General features: G+C 38.1%; 1 protein-coding gene across 4 annotated transcripts in view; it reads left to right on the top strand.

Moving 5' to 3' along the window:
- The window catches only part of LOC106056906 (E3 ubiquitin-protein ligase TRIM9-like), a 157696-nt gene that overhangs the window by 79861 nt on the left and 55421 nt on the right, over positions 1-22414 (top strand). The window lies entirely within an intron of this gene.

The raw sequence follows: 22414 nt of genomic DNA, 5'->3' as shown, positions 1-22414 counted from the left end.
TAAGAAGTCAACTCTTTCTGTTTCTACTAAGAAGTCAACTCTTTCTGTTTATACTAAGAAGTCAACTCTTTCTGTTTCTACTAAGAAGTCAACTCTTTCTGTTTCTACTACTGTCAGTAGTTCTTGCACGTTTCACGTTGTCTAGTGAAACAAAACGTTAAATCTTCCAAATAGTTACCTAACAAGGGAGGGTGGCTGGGTGGCTTTAACCGCTAGGCTACTCGAGTTCGAACCCCAACTTGTTTTGTGTTCGCTGAGTGCATAAAGGAAGCATGGGAACCTTCTAGCAGAGACCTTCTAGCAGAGACCTTCTAGCAGAGACCTTCTTCTTCCTAGAGATTGAACCATAGAGCACTGAGCAAAGCTTCTAGCAGAGACCTTCTTCTTCCTAGAGATTGAACCATAGAGCACCGAGCAAACCTTCTAGCAGAGACCTTCTTCTTCCTAGAGATTGAACCATAGAGCACTGAGCAAACCTTCTAGCAGAGACCTTCTTCTTCCTAGAGATTGAACCATAGAGCACTGAGCAAACCTTCTAGCAGAGACCTTCTTCTTCCTAGAGATTGAACCATAGAGCACTGAGCAAACCTTCTAGCAGAGACCTTCTTCTTCCTAGAGATTGAACCATAGAGCACTGAACAAGCTACTGCATGAAAAGATGTGATATTCGAAAGTAATTTTAAAAGTTATTCTGCTGCAAAAGACGTCTTTGTTATTCCAGCAAGTGACTGCCTCTCGCCTTGTGTTTCTCAATCATTGACTCCCTTTGTCTCAATCAGCACGTGAAGTTATGTCTAACACTCAATCATCCAGATACACCAATGCCCCCCCCCCCTCCTCCAGACATCCACTGCGTTGCTACACCCTTCTCAACTTCTCAGATCTAGTAAGTTTGGAATTTTGCTTGCGTCTTGTCGCCTGGGACCAGGGCCCATCATTCTGTGGGTCAACCCAACGACCTGTTGAATTCTCAGGAGTTATCCTCCTCAAGTGATCAGACAGACACCAGATGCCACCAGCATCGCTTTCCTTCAAAATAAAAAATGTAAATCTATATTTTATTAATTTTTATTCATTAATGTTCTAATTATAATAATAATAATAATAGAATAGAATAGAATAGCTTTTATATATTAATTCAACTAATTGCTATAGGTTAGAGCCAACTGTTTTAAAAACGGCAGCCAATTAGAGAAGTGAATATTGTTATTATAAAAGTTTATTACGACGTCAAGTTGTGTTGTTGTTGTTTTAAATGTAAAGGAACATGTTCCCATGCCGTTCCATTCAATTCCCATTAGAGCCTCGTTTTGTTATTTCATTCTAATTAGTGTCATTAGTATCTATTGTGTGTCGTTTACTTCTTCGTTTTCATTGGATGAAGTTTGTGTCCATGTTTTTAGATTTCATTCATTTTCATTCATTCAATTTTCTTTTGGAGCGTTACACTGAAATATAGACATTTGTCCCGCCCTTAAGTAGGGATTAACATTAAAATCTCGGCTTTGGATTCTGTCAACGGTCTAGTGTTCCACACGATGACATTGATGTGTAAAAGTTTTATTTTGGTTTATTTTGAAACTGTGTCAAGTTTGTTTCGTTTCTTTAAAGTTCCCTTTTTTTTTTTACACCTCAATTTTTGTTTCAATGCGGCCATTAGTGAATGACGTCATTGCTGCCAGAGAAGATGTAAAGCAGTCGTGAAAGAATTAAACAAGAGTTGGGGGGAGTAGGCGGGAGAATTGGAAGAATTGGAACTTTAACTAAAAGTCTGGGATTTTTATTCTCTTTTTTTTTTTCAAATTTATCAGTCGCTTTGAAATAAAAAAATGAATTACGTCCAAATTGTATCGAGACACTTTCTGGCCAGCATCTCTCCAAATTTGTTGACTTCCGTTTTGTGTCTCTTTCAGAACTATGTACTTTCTCTGTCTCTCTTTCTTGCTCTCTCTCTCTCTCTTGCTCTCTTATTCTGTGTTTCTCTATTACTCTTCCTCTCTTTTCTCTCTTTCTCTCTCTTACTTATTCTCTCGTTCTCCTTGTCTCTTTCCTGTCTCTCTTATTCACTGTCCCTGTATTCTCAATTTTTTTTTTATTTCACTCTTGTCTATATTCTTCAGTCCAAGTGATGAGTCTATAGTCTAGAAGTCTGCTAAACTCTTTGTAATAATGCCACACAAATGTGCTAGGAGCGTCCTAATTATTTGACGTTTAGACCTCTCCTCAGAGTAGTAGATACCAAAAACAATTCAGTTCTGTAAGAAAAAAATTTATTTAAATCGCGAAACTTACGCTGGCCTCAAAGCATTTCGATGGAACAATAGGTTTAATAAAAAAAACTGACATGGTAGATACGTGTATATATAGCTCCTCCTTCGTGGTCGAAGATGAGCACATTTCTCATTTCCTATGAACTCGAAGATGGCTGTAAAGTCCAATTCTCGCTTTAAAAAGCCAGCCGCATACGTGGCATGGGTTAGGGTTAGGTCAGTTGCAGATAGGCCTGCTTCTTCTCTCAACTTTTTGTTGGTTCGGCGCTCTTTCGCCCTGGCCACTCTTCTTGCTTCAAATCTTGAGACTCCGAGACTCAAGCTTCACGCCATGAGGAGCGATCGAGAGCTAGTGCTTCCCAGCCGTGAATATCGATATCACACTCCTTCAAGGAGAATGTTTTTGTAGCGCTTGTAGATACAAAAGCACTGCTATGAATGAAAAGAACTCTTATACATTATGTAGTGTCTTGTGGCATTCTTTAGCTTTGTTAATTACACAATAGCTTGTTTGAACGATTCTGACTCTCCAACATTTTCTACGTCAATGCTACTAGTATATGAACTTAATCAAAAGTTTTTAGATTTAGGCGCTACATTTCAGTTCTGAAGACCTATAGTATATCAAACAGCTAGCAGTCTGTGCATTGTTATTGGTGAATTAATAAATGTATACTATAGATCACTTTTCGAGGTTAGTGAGTCAGCCATCTTGTATTTGTTTGTCCAATACGACTACGACTTGCAGAATTTGAGCTGTTAGCGTAAAGTTCGTTGCATCGTTTGAGTTACGCCATCCATTTCTTGAAATAAAAATCTATTCACCTGGAATAATTGTCGCTGTATTGTACATCTTTCCTTTCACCTACTAGGCTACAACCTACAACAGACAAAAAAATGGATGCAATTTATCCATCTGTTAGTCTCCATCTACAGTTGTATGTGTATATGCGTACGTGATTTTATTTGGGAGTAGGCCTGCGCGTGACATGAAGGTAAATGTACGTGTACAGGTGAGATGAACCAATCAAATTAGATCTCTCATTGAGATAGCAACAGACAATGTTTACCTTAGCAACCGTAAACTCCTGACACGTCCATGGACTTGTGAGCGTGCTGTGAGTGTTCAATGTTGTTGTTTTCTCACGCAGACAACGTCACTCACACAAGGAACCAAATAAATGGGCCAACAGTATTTCTTTAAACAACATCTATTTCAACGTGTACAAACACAAAGTGAAAATCTAGTCCTAAAACATCTTCATGTCGAATTCTTAAGTACAGCCAATGAAAATATATGTCTTATAACATCTTCATGTTGAATTCATAAGTACAGCCAATGAAAATCTATGTCTTAAAACATCTTCATGTTGAATTCTTAAGTACAGCCAATGAAAATCTATGTCTTAAAACATTTTCATGTTGAATTCTTAAGTACAGCCAATGAAAATCTATGTCTTATAACATCTTCATGTTGAATTCATAAGTACAGCCAATGAAAATCCAAGTACGGCGTACCGGCACCTTTTTCAATGTGAGGAAAGAATATTACTTTTCATGGACAAACTAAAATTAGATCCTAAAAGCCCAAGGGAGCTGAAAATAAACTAAGTTTTCACATTAACATGTATATACTCTTTTCAATTTTCTAGAAGTATTTTTAGATGGCTTTTTATATTTCAAAAGAATTACAAAATGTAAGTTTTTTTAAATATTTGTATGCTTCCCTGCATTGTGGATTTATGACTGTAGCTGATTTCTATGTTGCGTGCTTATTTATGCCACGATGTACTTGTGATATTAAAATATGCAATTTTCTAAAGTGTTTTTGTGTTGGTTCAATATCACTTTTGGAATTTCTGACACATGTTTAAATGATATATCGCTACACTTTCGTTAGAAATTCTGTTTGCAATCACCACATAATACCAGCGACTTACTATGCATTATAAATGTAAGTTTATACAATATGAGAGATGCTCTAACATTTGGCTATGAAAATAGTTCTACATTTTTAGCATATTTTTTATATAATAGCTTCATTCATTCAAATTCAAAGTAAATGGCTGCCTGGCCGTGTGGATTGCGCGCTGTACTGTCGTTCGGACTTATCAATGGTCGCGGGTTCAAACCCTACCCATTCCCATTCCCAGTCGTCCTGTGGGAGGTTTGGACTAGGAAGTAAATTATCTTCAACTCTGAAGGAACATCTGAAACATATAACACATTTTGCAAATCTGTACATTACTTCTAATAATATGTCCAAAGGTAATATGGGTTTTGTTTTGGTTCCTCATTTAAGTTTTCATTGCTAGAAAACACTGAACAATAGCTCACAATAATTAGTTCAGATTTTGTTTCTAAGATTTATGACCAAAAAAAAAAAAAAACTACGTATGGACAAGAAATCAAAAATGAAGTTATTAACCAAAGAGTTCTTGAGCATGGCCGAATTCATCCGCCAAAACTTCCGGCGATTGTCGAAATTTTAAGGAAATCCGTTTCATAGCTAATAGCAGACGTAGAGCATTTCCTGCCATTTGCAACGGCCATGTTTCTTGGACAGCATGCTGGTTCAACGTGAACGCTTGTCATTTCTAATACGTACACGTCATGTCTGCATCTAAGATTTGTTTTGTGTTGTTTTTTTCCCGCTTCTGTAGATTGTTGTTTTCAGTTTCTGGTGCATTATGTCGTGTGCTTCCGCTTCCATGTTCACTTTCAAAACTTGGATCGGAAAATAAAATATGTTGACACACACGCACGACACACACACACAAAGCAGCTTAATGGAGTTATTCAACCGACGGAACCAAATGAAACTAGAAGAAGGACAGGAAAGGACTGCCTGGGCCAGAAAGACATGCTCATGGTGAGGTCCCTGTAGAGGTCAGCGAGGTGGGGGGTCACGTGGTTTGTATAGGTGTCATATGGGCGTGGTTGTGTACAAAGCAATCAAGGAGCATTAGGTCACGTGATCGACACATCTCACTTCACTTAGAGGTACACGACATTGAACTCAAAGCTCCTCCGCGGCTCCCAACCCCCACACCAACGCGAACACACACACACACACATATACCTGTACAGACGTCTACTTGCTTCAACTAAACGCCATGATCTATAATGTAATCATTGAACCAATTTATCTACAGGATTTACTCATTCCAGACTATCGCCACCCGCCCCCCCCCCAATAAAAACACAACCTATTACCCCTCCCTTCCTCACACAATTACACACACGTTTGTCCCCTCACGGCCCCACCTCCTCATGTTATTCTCCCACCAAATCTTTCTTCAACCCAGATTCTGCAATCTTGACTTTCCGACTCTGGGGTTTTATTGATTGATTGAGTGATGGGGGGGGGGGGAGGGACTGGGTGAGCGAGAGAGTAAAGACTGAATGTGTGAAGAGAAAAACTTAAAAGGAAAGCATACAGCTCTTCGTATGAGCCACCCAAGCTACTCACCACATAAAATGAGGGGGGGGGGGGTCATAGGGGGCGTTATTTTAGTTTCTTCTCGACTCCAGATTTTTAGAAAATCTCATTTCGTTATAGAGTGCATGGGATACTTTGAACAGGGCGCTGGGCACACGTAGCGCTGGGCTAGCCCTTTACTATTATTATTAGTGTTTTTTTTTTTTTTTTTTTGTTTTTTTTTTGCTTTATGAAATTTTATTGACTAAGAAAAAAACAGAAAGTATTTCAATATGGTGACGTCACGAGGGGGTGGTGTGAGAAATGATGCTTGAGGGCAACGGTTTTCTGCCTGTGCAATGTGTAAACGAGCGGAACATCTCTTATTGGAGGGCGCCAGTTCACCCTGGAGTAAGGCGCATGGTTTCTCACAAAATTTATTTCAAGTCAGTAGAAATAATATAAATATATAAATATATATATATATATATATAAAATATTTTCTAAGCCAGCTATCGACATTAGGTGACAGTCCAATCTTTTCAAGATATATACTAACAAAGAACAGGAATGTTTGCATACTTTTGGGCCATACTTTTGGGCTATACTTTTGGGCCATACTTTTGGGCCATACTTTTGGGCTATACTTTTGGGCCATACTTTTGGGCCATACTTTTGGGCTATACTTTTGGGCCATACTTTTGGGCTATACTTTTGGGCCATACTTTTGGGCTATACTTTTGGGCCATACTTTTGGGCTATACTTTTGGGCTATACTTTTGGGCCATACTTTTGGGCTATACTTTTGGGCCATACTTTTGGGCCAAAAAAAAAAAGCAAACGAAAAATGTTTCCACGTCCTCGTTCATAAAGCCGCGGACATGTCTCTGTCCACTTTTAGACAGCAGGTCATCAACAGACCCTCATTTAGCCACATGCTGTAGCCGTTTGATAGGGTTTAAATAAAAAAAAAATATTTGGCACAAACTTAGACTAGCTTCAATGGGAACTTGCAAATAGTATTTAATGAACAGACGCTGAAAAAAAACCCCCAACATTTGCTGTAATGAGTTGTGAGCGCTAAATATACTTATTTGTCGCACAAATCTAGACTAGCATTAATTGTTATCTATTTGATGGTATTTCGTCTATTTACATTGTTATTATCCAATCAAGCAATTCTACATATTTAGAAGATCGATTTCAATTCGTTAGTAAATGTCTGAACTAGCGTTATTTTTTCCTACATCATAGTCATTTTGAGGACACACTCCTAGTATTGAAGTCTGACAGACGTTAGAAATAAATAAAACAAAAATAAATAATTAAATATCTATAGACACAACATGTTTCACTTTGATTGTTATAAAATGTTTCCATTCTTTTTATATATTACCCTCAACGCTCTTTTATCATGCAGAGGTCACTCCCTTATACAATATTTTAAAATGATACTTTTGATGTGGATGTCATCAAACTAGATGTCACTAATACTGATATCTTATTGGTGTCATTGAGCTAAAGGATTCGTCAAAGAGTCACGTCACATAACAGCCTACCAGAAAACGTCCTAAAAGTGTAAGATTGACATTCCGAAACAAAACATATTTCTGTAGGCGCCTATTTTGGTGTCATCATCTGATCCTCTTTCTGAAGGTCATGAGCTTACATCGTCTGCTTCTTATTGGATTTGAAAACAACAGCAACAACATTATTGGATGGATATAACGAAACAGTTTATATATATTCTAGGTTCATGTGTGCAGAAATGATGTTGAATATCGAATAAGTGATTTTTTTTTTTCCTTTCTCTGTGAATACAAAAGAGAATAAGAAATTGTATTTGAAGGCAAGAAATGGAATTCTATTTTTGTGTCCTGATAAACATACATTTGTATTCTTAGCATGCCCTGTGTGATGAATCGCTTCAAATTAGATCCATTTTCTTTTTTACATCTTCTGTTCATTGATCATTTTTTTATAAAGATTCTCTCTTTAAAAAAAATGCATCAGGCTTTTGATTTATGCCGATGTAAATGATCAGATAAGTGTGTGTGCGTCAAGAAGTGAGCAAGGGGGTATAAACTTAGACATCGACTCAGTAACAGCCCTTGAATTTTTCCAACACGACCCTTAACTCAGTGTAGTTTTCCTACAACTTGACAAATGACCCCCGGCCCTACAGTTTCATTTTTTTTTATTTTTTGCGGCCTGCTATTTGCGGTCTGCAATTTCCCATGATCTAACATCTATGCAGACGAGAAGGAAACACGTGAGAAATAGGAATATTTTATTTAATGCTTCTGCATCATCTTTGTTTTATATAACGTCCAAAGTCTTATGTCATTGTTTTATATAACGTCCAAAGTCTTATGTCATTGTTTTATATAACGTCCAAAGTCTTATGTCTTTGTTTTATATAACGTCCAAAGTCTTAAGTCATTGTTTTATATAACGTCCAAAGTCTTATGTTATATCAGGATAGAAGGGGACGTTACTCCACCACGGGATTCGCTGGGACATAACCACACCACCAGATGAGTTGAGAACTAAAAAGTCACCACCAGATTAATGGGGATCCAACCCCACTATCAAATTAATGGGGACACAATTTACAAGATTCATAAGAACACAGTCACACTAGGATTAAAGAGACATAACTATGTCATTGATGAAGTATTTTTTTAGAAAAATGCGTCATAATCAGACGCTGTCAAATAAATATAATTCTTTGTGCCAGAATTCAGAATTTGGTCCGACGTATTGAGATCCCTAATCATTAAAACAACGACAACACAGCAACTACTATTCAGACCTTCGCTAGTAAGTCCAATTCATTCAGCGATACCAAGTCCTAAGTACCGCTAGTCAAACTTCTCCTCCTTCCCCCCGGTGACCAACATCACTTCCTGTATCTTTCAAGATTAATTAAAATTACGGTTTTGAAATAGCTCCGAGGGGGTGGGCAGAGTTTAATATTCAATTACGTGAAAAAAAAATTTCGTAATCGCAAGATGAAAGATCTTATTAAACCTTGTATGTTTAGGTAAAAGTTTTTACCAAAGGTTTGTGTTCCCTTGAAGCCTGAGCTCCTTAGCTCGAGTTGATGGATACAAAATATTAGTCAAGACATAATACACATTCTTGGTACTCTACCCTATCATCTGGATCTTGGGAAACAAAATGAAATTCAACCACGTACTGACCAGAAAAAAAAGTCCATCTAGTCACGGATAAAGTACATGAGCCTTGTTATTGTGGAACGGCAGGCCGAGAATTAATCCAGTAGCTTTTTATTACCCTGCGTTTATATGGTGATATGTGTAGGTCACAGCCAGGACTACGTAGCCACATGAAATGTGTAGATCACAGGAGGGTATGGACTACGTAGCCACATGAAATGTGTAGATCAAAGGAGGGTAGGGAATGCGTAGCCACATGAAATGTGTAGATCACAGGAGGGTAGGGAATGCGTAGCCACATGAAATGTGTAGATCACAGGAGGGTAGGGACTACGTAGCCACATGAAATGTGTAGACCACAGGAGGGTAGGGAATGCGTAGCCCATGAAATGTGTAGATCACAGGAGGGTAGGGACTACGTAGCCACATGAAATGTGTAGATCACAGGAGGGGGACTACGTAGTTACATGAAATGTGTAGATCACAGGAGGGGGACTACGTAGTCACATGAAATGTGTAGATCACAGGAGGGGGACTACGTAGCCACATGAAATGTGTAGATCACAGGAGGGGGACTACGTAGCCACATGAAATGTGTAGACCACAGGAGGGGGACTACGTAGTCACATGAAATGTGTAGACCACAGGAGGGGGACTACGTAGTCACAGGAGATGTGTAATATCACAGAAGGGCGACTCGTAGCCACGTGAAATACTGCACTCCTCCTTTATCTTCAGAGTCGAAGACGAGGCTTATAATTGTTGATATAATTGCATATACTTTGATTTCCAAAGATCCATGTTTCACTCTTTAAGCAATGACATTCAGTTAAAGATAAGAAGAAGAGAAAGTGATATCTAGAAATGTGGTGGCGATATAATGGAACCCAAAGAAAAAAAGGAAGAAAATGAAAAGAGGAAGAATGTGAGGGAATGTGAAATATTCAACGTAAACAATGTCAAGGACGCCCTATTGAAAGAGAACTGTTACCAACTCATTAATACAATAACTTTTGTGCTGCAAGCACAAGTATTTACCAATTTAATTGTACAGTGTTGTAAAGTGTACACAAAGTATTATGTGATGTATTCAAATACTTCGCTTGTCAATATGTTCTTATTCTGCACACCGGATAGACCAATAAAGTTGGCTAGTTATGGATTTGACCTCCATGTAGGAACATTTTAAATATTTTCTAATCAACTTTGATCGTTAATAAACACACGATCTATGTTGCTTGGTTTTTTAGCCCCAAGAACACGTTGCAGCAGTGCAAGGGTTAACACTCCAGCCTGGCGATAGGAATCTTTTAAGTAAACTTTCATAATGTAAATCTTGAATGAAATCCTAAATCACTTTATTGATCCTAAGCCTAAGTCTCGCCTATAATTCCAGCATTAGATTCCAATCTCAACTCTACGTTTGCTCATTAGAAACGGTTCGGTGTGAAACGCACGTGTCTGAGGGCGCCAAGACCTTCAGCCTTTTCGAATAGAGACCCCCCCCCCCCCAAAAAAAAAAAAAAGAACATCGGATAAAATCGATCGGAAAATACAAAAAAAAAAAAAAATGAAATGAGAGAAAAAAGGAAATAAACAAGCTTTCGTGAAATCCATTCATTTTGTTTTTTTTCTTCTGTCGTCTGCTATGACAAATGACGTAATAGCTGGATGAAATGATGAGGACTGCGAAGAAACAAACAAAAGAAATACAAAGAGAAAGCCAAAAGAGAAAGTAAAAAAAGAACACACCTACACATACATATAAAAACACTGACATATTAAAACACATGCATATAGAAAACATACATATAAAAATAATACATTCATATCAAAGCACACACATAAAAAAGCAAATACATATAGAAACACATATAATATAAAACAAAAATACATATAAAACACATATAAATATAAAACCATAAGCATATAAAACCATAACCATATAAAAACACATACACCTATGAAACACATGTACATATAAAAAAAAAACAACTCACTAATACATATCAAAATAAATTTTATAAAATCTCCGAAATATTTAAAATATTTTCTTCTATTTTTTACAATTCTTTTTTTTTGTTTAAATGTGTACACATATTTTCTTGTCCTAATGTTTTCTTTCTGTCTTCGTTCCCTGATTAGAAAATCTTCAGAGTAACTCCATGATGAATTTATGAACAAATTCAGCACTCTTTGTTTGATGATATCTGTACAGAGAGTTGGTGCTGACCTATCCCTTAGCTTACTTCATGTCAACTCATCCACTCTACTAGCACCCACCTAGGAAACGCCCTTTGGAATGTCAATAAAAAAAAACTACTCTTGATGCTAGAAATATTTATAGATTGTTTACAAGGATGATGATAAGTTTGGAATATATAATAACCCGAGGGCTTCTTATCTACTCAGCATCTGTCTTTAGATCTAGAATGCAGAAAACTTACAAAGAATAAATACATCGTGGGCTTTTTAGAGCCACGGTAGACATTCTGCTGTATTGTAATGCTATTGCATTATTTTAGTCTTGCTGAAAGGCGAAGTTCTGAATAGTTTGTTGAACCTAAAGCTCTCTTCATGTCACAAAGCAGTTAGTATGGCGTACTTTTTATTACCAGTCATGTCTGCGCTGGATGTGGAAACATATCTAGATCACAGCTTAGTTCATCTCTACACCAGGTTTAGAACTCCAAGCATCATAGTTAGCTCAATTGTTCCATTCATATTAATTCACAGGACAGAGTCCTTCTTCTTCGTCGTTCTCATTTGACATGTCGGATGGTTCAGATCTGTAATCCTATATCTGAGATGAACTGTGCAGTGGTTCAGGCAGTTCTTCGTATAGTCTTTCTTCTATTGGAGGGTTTTGGAGTCTTGTTCGGGCCTCTAGATTAGTGTGCAGCTTTGAAGGACATGGTCAGCAGCATTTTCTGGTGATGCTCTACAAGGACAAGTTTCGCTAGTCCCGACTTTTAGCTTCCGTAACATGTGTTGTCTCATTATGTTGTGTTACGTTATGAGTCCAATCACTATATGAATAAAAAATATTGTACATTTCAAACATGGCCAGTACGCGCGTGAAATAAAGTTTTAATTTTTATGTTTGTACCTCCACATTTAATATTTGATCCAACTTTTTTTTATTCTTATTGGGTATAAAAATCAAATAAACGAGAACAAAATATTATCTTATCATCGATCGGCCTATAATATCGTCTTGTTTATAAACAGTGCTTTTATACCCGACGCCCTGGCCCCCTTTCCCACCGTCCGCCCTATAAGCGCTGTTCTCACTTTCACCTTCTCGCTTACACAACGCCTCTAATGAGTTTTCGCCCCCAGGGCTAGTGCATTTCTGCCCACTTTACTCTCCCAGCAGAAGTGCTAGACATGTTGATCATAAACACCAGATGTATTGCGGTATTCGAGTTCTTCTCACTCCAATACAGGACAAAAAAGAGATCGATACCGCAGTATCGCTTTAAAAAAAGGATGGCGAAACAAAAAGAGCGCCAAGGCAATTACAACATATTTTACAAAGGAAATGAGCTAGGTCGTCTGCTGTAAGACATGAAGTCTGTACTTCGACCTAAAGTTGTGATCTAAATCAAACTGAAATACTTACTTTGTAAATCCCAGCCAATAGTTCGTCAAACACTTTTGAATAGGCTTGAACACGGAAGAGCAGAGTGGGGCGAAAATGGCGATGAAAATTTTTAAAGCGAAATTAAATTCGTAATTAAGAGCTAAAATTTTGAAATTGTTTTATCTTTAGGACACTTTAATGTTGAAAAAATTGTTACAAATAATTACGGATGATTATTGTTTGACTTCAAAGCACTGACCTAATTCTATATTTATAGAATGGGCACGACTTGTAGGCTATTAATAGCAAATTGTCTTCACTTCGGAATATGGAAGTTTTGTTTTGTTATCAGAGTATAGTATAGCCTTAACAATAAATATTCTTTTAGAGATACATGTCCGAGTCAAAATGAAATATTGTTCAAATGTACTACTGTACAAAAAAATCCCTTAATGTCTGATGTACGCTACGACATCGACTGTTTTCATTTAGGCTTTCGACTGAAATCAAGATGTAAAAACGTGAAACTCTATTGATATGTCAGTCTATTTATTTGACGATGTCCCCGGAAGTAATATATATATATATATATATATATATATATATAATGATTTTATTTTTAAAAAATTCTTTCATTATCATATGATGCCCGGATTGTGCCTATGAGAATTGTATTTAAATTCTTACAACTGATAATCAAAAATTTTCTTTTGGGTGAAAAGTAAATATCAAGAATCTTTGACTTTCACTGTCATCAAGAAACCATAAGTCTTAATCCTTTTGACTCCCAGTGGAGCATATGGTCGTAACACTACTTCGCCATCGGGCAAATCTCCTCAGCTGGGTTCATGTCCAATCCTGCCGTCTTAGCCTTTTGGTCAACCTACCCTCTCCAGGGTGCGCGGTGGCTGAGTGGTTAAGGCCTGGCTTCCGAACATGGGGCCATGGGTTCGAATTTCGGTGAAAACTGTGATTTTGAAATTTGGGATTTTTAGGGCGCCCACCTAACTCTAATGTTATACCTGGCTTTAGTTGGAGAACGTAGACGCGGTTGGTCGTTGTGCTGGTCACATGACACCCTTCTGGTTGGACAAAGAAACTATAGATCTGAAGGTCTGAAAAGAGAACTTTACTTTTTACAACCTATCCTCTCTCTGCGTTGGTGTTCCGGCCTTTCTCTTCCCATGTAGATGCCAGCCTAGGGCTATCTGTGGGGTTTTTTGTACGAATAGAAATAGTCTCCCTGGCCAGTCTAAATATTACTAGGTTTAAACTCAAAACTTTTTAACTCGTTAAAAATCTTGTAGCTCGTTGTTTTGGTTGGACAAAAGTACCCGGCTATAAGTCATGCTGTAGGATGGTCTCACCACGTCGTCTGCCTTCAAGACACTGAGGTGAAAACTTGGTCCCTCTTACACGTCGCTGAATTCATTGTTCGTCTTCCGTCGCCCAGACCAAAGACAGACTAAATTTAGCCCCCAGGCTTTGTACTTTAAGCGCAAGAAAACACTAGAACAAAATACTTCCAAGGAAAAAAAAAACCAAAACTATAAAAAAGAAATCGATTGTTGCGTGGACTAATGCACCACGTGACCAGCGTATCACGTGGTCTTAGATTTTTTAGGAAAAAAAAACAATATAACAAAAAGTTGTCTTATAAATTCACAATGCTTAACTTTCTTATAAATATTTTCTAAATGGCCTAGGGACAGAGCGCTTGGCGGCTTTAAAGCCAATTATCTGAATGGATAAAAAGAGTTATACACAATTTTCTTTATGAAAACTGAGATGTGAATTATTTGGAACAGGCAGATGATGTCAGATTAATTATTTAAAACAAACTTTTTGGAGCAGGCACGAATTCATTACCTTCATACTGGTTTGGTAACACTGCCATAATAGTTTGGTAACACTGCCATAATAGTTTGGTAACACTGCCATAATAGTTTGGTAACACTGCCATAATAGTTTGGTAACACTGCCATAATAGTTTGGTAACACTGCCATAATAGTTTGGTAACACTGCCATAATAGTTTGGTAACACTGCCATAATAGTTTGGTAACACTGCCATAATAGTTTGGTAACACTGCCATAATAGTTTGGTAACACTGCCATAATAGTTTGGTAACACTGCCATAATAGTTTGGTAACACTGCCATAATAGTTTGGTAACACTGCCATAATAGTTTGGTAACACTACCATAATAGTTTGGTAACACTGCCATAATAGTTTGGTAACACTGCCATAATAGTTTGGTAACACTGCCATAATAGTTTGGTAACACTGCCATAATAGTTTGGTAACACTGCCATAATAGTTTGGTAACACTGCCATAATAGTTTGGTAACACTGCCATAATAGTTTGGTAACACTACCATAATAGTTTGGTAACACTGCCATAATAGTTTGGTAACACTGCCATAATAGTTTGGTAACACTACCATAATAGTTTGGTAACACTGCCATAATAGTTTGGTAACACTGCCATAATAGTTTGGTAACACTGCCATAATAGTTTGGTAACACTGCCATAATAGTTTGGTAACACTGCCATAATAGTTTGGTAACACTGCCATAATAGTTTGGTAACACTGCCATAATAGTTTGGTAACACTGCCATAATAGTTTGGTAACACTACCATAATAGTTTGGTAACACTGCCATAATAGTTTGGTAACACTGCCATAATAGTTTGGTAACACTGCCATAATAGTTTGGTAACACTGCCATAATAGTTTGGTAACACTGCCATAATAGTTTGGTAACACTGCCATAATAGTTTGGTAACACTACCATAATAGTTTGGTAACACTGCCATAATAGTTTGGTAACACTGCCATAATAGTTTGGTAACACTGCCATAATAGTTTGGTAACACTGCCATAATAGTTTGGTAACACTGCCATAATAGTTTGGTAACACTGCCATAATAGTTTGGTAACACTGCCATAATAGTTTGGTAACACTGCCATAATAGTTTGGTAACACTGCCATAATAGTTTGGTAACACTGCCATAATAGTTTGGTAACACTGCCATAATAGTTTGGTAACACTGCCATAATAGTTTGGTAACACTACCATAATAGTTTGGTAACACTGCCATAATAGTTTGGTAACACTGCCATAATAGTTTGGTAACACTGCCATAATAGTTTGGTAACACTGCCATAATAGTTTGGTAACACTGCCATACTAGCTGTAGTCAGCTCACGATCTTAACTCACACGGCGGTCTGGGCACCTCATTACGAGAACTTCTATTACCTACGCCAACACATTTTTAAATGAAAATCTTGAAAAAAAAATTCACAATTAGCCAATGGTTTTGTCATTGTAAATTCTATTAGCACATGAAGCGTCTCCATATGTTTGACACGGGATACTGCCGTAAGACAAAGTGTATACAACTATTCTACGGCGCCACTAAATGAGTGAACTAGTTATGGACTTTCCAACACAAAGTCCTCTGTCCAAAGCAACTCACGACTAGATTATATAGTCATCTTTTTTTTTTTATTTACTAGTATACACCTATGTCTTATTCTGATAGATTATGGTAAATAAAATAATTGATCTACGTTGACTTGGAAGTGATGTGGTCAACTGCCTTCAAACTTTTTCTTGTGCAACATTGATAATCAGCCTCGTTTTCGGAACGAGGGTAGATAGCTTACAAAAAAGTTTTGCCTCTAACATTATCACGTTATCAAACTATTTGCACAATATTTGTGACCAAGTTAGATGATGATCTGAGAGCTGACTTTTCCATTCATCTTCCATTGTAACCAAGGCAACGTTCTAATGTTGTTGTTTGTTTCGGAAAGGCAGCATGGAAACATGTGGCTAACAAATATACTCGAATATTTCATTTATAGTTATCTAATAGGCTATATTTTGACTGGACACCATTCTGACAATGTGAAATGTAAGCTAGTGATATGATATATACGATATTAAAGTGCGTCGCTCTCTTAAAGACCTTTCAATGACGGGTCCGGTTCAATAATTATGAAGTATCTCGCCAGCCTATAATCTTCTGACAACATTAATAGTCCCTCGGACATGACACATCCGTCCAGACTAAGGGGGTGGAGATTATTGTGAGAATAAATAATATTGGTTAAGGCTTGCCATGCATTCTTTTTGACAGTCGGTCATTTGTTAGGGTCAATTTTTTGCATATTTTAGCCATTCACTGGACTTGTCCGACAGGCTCGGACACTGGTCACTCACGCACTTAGGGCATTTGTGACTCATAGGTTGGCGTTGCATTGTTAATAATATATAACATTAATAATAACAAGCTCTTCCTTCGTGTTCCAATGAAGTGAAGGCTGGGAAGTCAGATCCTTGCTTTGAAAAGCCGATGACAATAATGGCAATTGTGGGTTGGGTCTATTGCATTATGGTCCCGATTTTGATGGGATGTAGTGCTAATGTTATAAAGATAGGGTTCTGATGTTGTCAAGATCTGGTTTTAATCTTTAGGATTACGAAAAAATACATTGTAGAACCTTGTCTTTATCTTGATGTTTTATTTGTTGTTTATCTGGTGTTCGTCTCTTTATTTATATCTTAAATTCGCCGCATTTAATTCCATGTTGTGCAATCGTTCATTCTCCTAATCTGATAACTGGTCAAGTTCAGAACTAAAAAGAAAACGAACAAACCTCTTTCGCGTTTAAAACCCTAGTATCATGATAAGAAAAAAAAACCAAGTATCATGATAAGAAAGGTGACTTGAGTCAAACTGCTTGACTGAAGACTAGTCAATGTTTTTACCTTGGCCGCCCCAGTTTCTTTCATGTGCTTAGACACCTTGTCTTTCCACAGGTGACTACCACAAGTGACCTATCAAACGTTGCCCTTTACACTCCCCCAACCCTCCTTTCTCCACCACTCAACCAGAGAGACGCCCCACCTTTGCGAAATTCCCGACTGATGGGGGGCAACCAATGTTTTGAGTTAGCCCCAGTGAGTTGAGCGTTTCTTACTGCTAGGAGGCGAGGATTGTTTGGGGATGTGAGAAAAGCCTTCCAACTTTCTGACCTCTATTTAGAAATGAGATGTTGGTGGAGAAAGAAATGCGCGTGTATTTGTTGCTCTTTCTCTCTCTTTCTCATTATTCTTCTATCTGCTCTCCTCTTACCCTCTTTCGCCTCTCACTCTGTTTCTGACCATCTAGAGTCTACTGTCTTACGTACTCTTGTTCCTATCTCACATTTCTGCGATCTGTCATGTCCCCTCCCTTCCCTTGATTTTGACAAGTAGTTGTGTGCTCTATGACTGAAGAATAAAGAAGCAAACTATATTTTTAAAAAATAAAAAAATGTTTAAAACAAAACTTGTATAAGGAAAAGAACCGCACAATTACTGCAATATATATTTATTATAAGCAAAAATTAATTACCACTAACTAATGAAATAATTGATTAATATTTTGATTGATTAATGTGTTGTCCTCGACAGTGTATAATAGTGCAAAGTTTCAACTTGATCCGAGAATGGGAAATGGGAGAAATAACGTGCACAAGTTTTGCACCAGACAGAGTCTAGAGTTGATATAAGTAAAGTAAAGTTCCCCTTTCAGACCTTGCGATCTATAGGGCAGATGATGTTAAGGTCATCTGTTTCTTTGGCCAACGGTTAACGAGCAGGGTGTTATGTGGCCAGCACAACGACCAACTGCCTTTACTTTCCCCAACTAAAGTCAGGTACCCGTTAGAGTTGGGTGGACTCAGGGGCGCCCAGTTTTCACCGAGATTCGAACCCAGGACCCCAGGTACGGAAGCCAAGCGCTTAACCACTCAGCCACCGCGCCCCCGATATATAAGGCTTTGTTTAAAAAAAAAGTTGTCATGCTCTGAATGTTGAAAATTAGAGAGAGGGAAACAGAAAGAGAGAGCGAGAGAAAAAGTCAAAGAAAGTGAGAAAGCGAGAGTCGCAGAATTGAAAGTTGTGTGAGTGAGAAAGTGATGGTGAATAAGTGAGAGGAAAAGAGAAAGTCAAAGTAGGAAAAGAAAGTAAAAGAGAGATAAAGAAAGTTGCTTTAAAAGAAACCAAGAGACTTCGAGTCCCAGATAAAAAAAAGTTTGTTTCTAAAAGATTGTATGGGCATTATCAGCTTCTAGGACGGACAAGGGAGGGGTTGAACTGGGGAGGAGGGTATATTAAGTACTAATGACGTGTACCAACATCAGAGTCTAGACGCTGCTATTAGTATTCCGTCCTCTCGCCATGGTCAATTATGTAACTGGACCAGAGCCGGTTCACCTAGTCGTGGCTCTAGTTGATTTCGTGAGGAAACCAATTGCCGGATTCAAATTTCGTTAGAAGCCAACTACACATTTTTTTGGGGCTATCAGAATTGTTTTTTTTGGCTATCAGAATTTTTTTTTCGTGTCGTCAGCAGTTTTTTTTTCCACTCTCTTTTACTTGTTAGGTCACGTGATAGTTCTATTTTTACCTTGGGTCCTGTTCTGTCACGATGTAATTTTGACGCAACATATTATTGACGTTACTACTTTTAGAACTGAATCCTGTGGACAGTTGTTGGATACAAAGATTGAAGTAATGTCAACAAGAGTTGTGTATGCTTCGAATGCAAACAATAAACTTAGAAATTCTGTTCTTTCATACTTAGAAAGATCCAGTGCTTACGCTCAAGACGCGAAAAAAATTAATTTAGACTCAAATTGCGTAAAGTTGTTAGACTAAGTGTCATGAACCGCTTGATTGCGTGAGAGGGACTCGAACTTGAATCTCGATGTAAACTAATTTCTGAGATTTGAGTAGAGCTGTGAGCAGGGACGACCTTTGATAATTGGAGGCCCTAGGCGAAGTGAATTGGGGGGCCCCAAATGAAATAGAAAAAATGAGAAAAACAAACAATACAGGACAAGTTTCTCCTCTAAAAACGGAGGCCCTAGGCGGCTGCATAGTATACATATGCCTAAGACCGGCCCTGCTGTGAGTTGTGTTTTCTGAGTTCCTAAAGGAAGCATGGAAACAGATTCCCCCCTCCCCCTCATGTCTGCCAAAAAGACTGGACCACATTGCACTATGTTAAAGCATGAAAGACACAATAATAATAATAGTGATAATGATAATAATAATCTGGTAATTACAAATGCTAACCTGTGACCATTGATGTGTTTCTAGAATTGGTCTCTATACAATAAAATAATAATAGTAATAAAAATACACATAAAGTAAATAAATGTACAACTAAATGTCAGCAAAGTTCTATAATTATTGTGCTTTGTTTTCAAGATGCGTTCAAGATTAACAACTTTTCTGTGGAAATATTTTGTTCCCCAAATTCTCAGAGACAAAAATGTCGATGATCATGAATGAAATTAGTTTGAAATTTTATGTTAGCTTTGTGCTGGTCAAGTTTCAAAGCATCTCGAGTTCAGATCTTCAGGGAACACCAAGCCGTATGCTTTTTCTTTATTGCCTATACCGCGACACCGCTCCACGTGACACTCCCCTGGAGTGATTCCCGTTCGATCTACGATCTCGTCTGCTCGACACTCTCTCGAATATCACTCTCATTTTCGTAGGAAATAAAATACAGCTTCCTTCCGGTCCGGTCGTTGAGTCTGGTTACTCCCTAACGACCGCACCTGCCCCTTCTCTCCTTGTCTCCCCCCTGATCCTGAAGTGCCGTTGCCGCTTCTCCAATGGGGCAATAAAGCAGAAAACTGCCTCAAAGATGGCCAACCTCTGGGGCCAACGCGATTTTTTTTGGGCCAACTTTCGGAATATATCCCTCTGATTTTATCCTTTCAAAATATTATAGCTACCGCCCCCCTTTTGTCCCAATATATAGCCTCTATATGTTACAATAACTATATAGATGATGTATTTCAAGAATGTTTTAAAGTGATTCAAAATAGGTCGTAACGTGACTGAATTTCTTCCATTGGATTAAAGATCTGATTTTAAAGCTACAACAGAATCCATTAAAAAAAAGACTCAATTTTCATGCTCTACTCTATAGACCAAGGACCTAACAAAAATTATTTCCGAGGATAACATCTACGGAATACGTTTATACTTAGAACTTTAAAATTAACCTAATATGTCGTTAAATTCATTTTTAGCGATCTTGGATTTTTTTATTCGACCAGCTCATTTGTTAATGAATAGACAGCCCTTGTATATATTACTTGATAACACATATTGTCTTGCTTAAAGTAGCTTAGAGTTTCTATTCGGCCACAGCCGCTATTTAACTTTACCTGACCTTTCGAGATGAATTGTTTTTTTAGTAAAATGCTGCTACTACCAAAGGGAAATACAATAGACATACACTTAGGTAACCCCGCTGGACCAAAGTAAAAACGCTTAGGTCACTAGGCCTTCATCACTTTCAAACAAAAGAAAAAGACAAAAAAAGTTTTTAGTTAGTTTTCACTCATCCAGCAGTTAACTTTTTAAATATTGTTACAAATGAACAGTGATAGGTAGAGGTCAACGTATGACCCCGGCGAGATGACACAGCAGCTAGTGTTCCCTGGAATCTACATGTACAAACAAAGACAGGATGTGACGTGTCCACACGTGTTGTTCCAGGGGACGAACAGATCTAAGTAGGGGGACAGTTACTAATGAACAGTGACAGATAAAGGTCACTACGTGTGACCCCGACTTGATGACACTGCAGCGAGTGTTTTCTGGAATCTACGTGTATAAATAAAGACAGGATGTGACGTTTCCTGACATTCCAGAGGATACTAGGAGTGTTTGTGCAACTTTGGAGAAGCGATTAGGGACTCTATATAAGCCAGAAAGTTAATGTGAAAGTCAGTCGTATGGAGTCGTGAGTGAGCCGTTACAGTCGATACAGACTATGTAAGACGTGTGCGGCTCTGTGGAAGAGAAATGTGTACGACTCGATGCAAGTTAACTAGGGTAGAGTTAACTGGAGTGGACTACTGTCGTTAAAGTCTATACAGCGAACTACAGTGGACTTGAGCCGTTACAGTCGATACAGTCGATGTAAGACGTGTGCGGCTCTGATTCGGTAGACTTGAGTACGACTTGGTTCAGCTTTGGGAGACCTGGAGCGACACTGGGAAGTGTGTCGTTGGTCTGTTTTGTGGAATACGGCTCGATGCAAGTTGAGAAGAGAGGAATTGCAACGAAGTGAAGAGATGCAGTGCAACGAAGTATAGCTAACTGTAAACTGACAGATATTGTACAGTCTTCTACGCTACATGTTACAGTAATGTTAGAGTTAATAGTCATTAAAGTTATATGAAACTGAAAGTTTAGTCATTAAGTTCTTTACAGTGTTTTTATTTGTGTGCCAACTAATACATCTAGCCAGAAGATTCAGAAATACGTAACAATATTATTTTTTTAGTCTTTAATACCAAAGAGAAAAACACCTTTAAAAAAAACACTTAAGTTTCCAGAGGCGAATAGATCATTCAATTTTAGGTCATGGCACATTAATTTATTGCGCCTCTAAGCAAAGGGGGCCCGCGGCTAGAGGGCGTGCCACGGCGGGGCACTGACACAGACCTTGATGTGACGATTAAATGTCAGGGATGCGTAAAGCTTTGAGTCGAGACTGTTCAGAGGCGTCGTTAACTACGACTATATGTCAGGGGAGAAGGGGCGCCAGCACAATGTTGTAACCTCCCCCCCCCCCGTTGCCCCCTTAACCCGTCCAGCCCATTAAATGTGTTTCTTTTCTTTGTTTCTAAATTTAAACATTTACGTCATTGACCAACCCTACCATTACCCCCCCCCCCCCAACCATTGACTTTTGTTTTGTGTGAACGTTTTCACACGACCAATAGCAAGTGCGCATGCGTGTGTTTACAATGAAGGGAAGGAGTTTAAATCTTGGCTTAAGTCACTGACTGTCGGTCACTCGTTGTGTCGTGTGTCCAATTTTAATTCCAGGCGAAGTTCTTTCTCGTAGACCAGTTGTTTA

Source organism: Biomphalaria glabrata, chromosome 3 (genome assembly GCF_947242115.1).
Source record: "Biomphalaria glabrata chromosome 3, xgBioGlab47.1, whole genome shotgun sequence".
In the NCBI taxonomy this organism is placed as follows: Eukaryota; Metazoa; Mollusca; class Gastropoda; family Planorbidae; genus Biomphalaria; species Biomphalaria glabrata.
The sequence above is the reverse complement of the archived record's forward strand: the minus strand, read 5'-3'. Positions and strand labels throughout refer to the sequence as shown.